Raw genomic sequence first — 1,202 nt, 5'->3', positions numbered from 1 at the left:
TGGACTAGAGTTCCCGTAGAGCAAACGAAATCCTCATCGAGCGTCGATCAACCTCGGCAAATAATGGTCGTTAATGGGTTTAACACGAACTTTCATTTAAGCAAATTGCCACTCACGGACTTTTGATGTCTGCGTGAAACGCAAAAGGTAAATTGCATGGAAATATGGGAGCTCGGTCGTCACCGATACGACGGTCGAGAGTTATTGTCAAGGGCAGTGCACGCGCCCGTAGGACGATTTAACGACGCGCGGCCGCGCGCGCGAGCGCGCGCATATTTTATCACCCTGACACACTTCGAAAATGATCCATTGATATGACCGCGGCTTTCGTGCCGTTCTCTCCTCCGTGCGCCGCCTTACGGTTCCTATCGCCCAACCATCCAAACAACGGAGGCAGGCGCGTTTTCCGACGCCGCCTCGCGCCGCGAGGAGGAACAAGGGGGTGCGTGACGAGGCACACGCGCGCGGAAACCGGCACGTCGTCGACGAGGAACGGAAGGACAGGAGTTGCCTCCGTGCGTCATACGTCTGCGTAAATCCGGAGCGTGCAAATACACGCGGCTCGTACACCCTTCGTAGTCGACGGGGCGACGCGCACCGGGAACCTGCCTAGTTTCTTCGATCGTTCGTTTAGCAGCTTCTCGCGCGAAACGCAACGGAGAAGGAAGAAAGGGCCAGGGGACACGGCCGGTTGTTTGCGTCACGAGAGCCTCTCGCTCTCTCTCCGTCTCGTACCCTCCGCAGAAGCGGTGCCGGCTGCTTGTACGAGGCGTTTGACGCGACAGATCGCATGACCGGATGCGGGGGTAGGTAAATTGGTCGGCAATTGGCGACGCCACCGGAGAGCCGGCAGCTATCGGCCGGGCGGTCGCGGCAACTCCTCCTCGATGTCTCTGGTCCACCTGGCCGCGAGCTCTGTCGTCCGACGGCGGGCTGGAGAACGCGCCAACGTCGCCGGGCGACCGAGGAGAGGCTTCTTCTCCGTTCGGTCTCGGGAGGGAGAGACCGACACCTAGATCTTCGACCCCGCGCGTGTCACGATCTCCTCGTTGCGACGACTGCTCGGCGCAGCGTTGGCTAATTGTGGCAATTTAATAACGCGTTAATGGGTCGCGAGCTCGCCGACGAGTCTGCCGCGTGTTGTCCTTGTGGAGACGCGCGCGAGCTCGCGTTTACAATTTCCTCGTCGATTCCCCAAATCT

At 59.5% G+C, this 1,202-nt stretch overlaps 1 protein-coding gene across 1 annotated transcript in view; it reads right to left on the bottom strand.

Annotated features, from left to right (window-relative positions):
- LOC108579153 (organic cation transporter protein-like) overlaps nucleotides 1-1,202 on the bottom strand; it is a 6,988-nt gene that overhangs the window by 2,943 nt on the left and 2,843 nt on the right.

The sequence above is a fragment of the Habropoda laboriosa genome, unplaced genomic scaffold (assembly GCF_001263275.1).
Source record: "Habropoda laboriosa isolate 0110345459 unplaced genomic scaffold, ASM126327v1 scaffold64, whole genome shotgun sequence".
In the NCBI taxonomy this organism is placed as follows: Eukaryota; Metazoa; Arthropoda; class Insecta; order Hymenoptera; family Apidae; genus Habropoda; species Habropoda laboriosa.
Note: the sequence above shows the minus strand (reverse complement) of the source record. Positions and strands in the feature narration are given on the sequence as shown.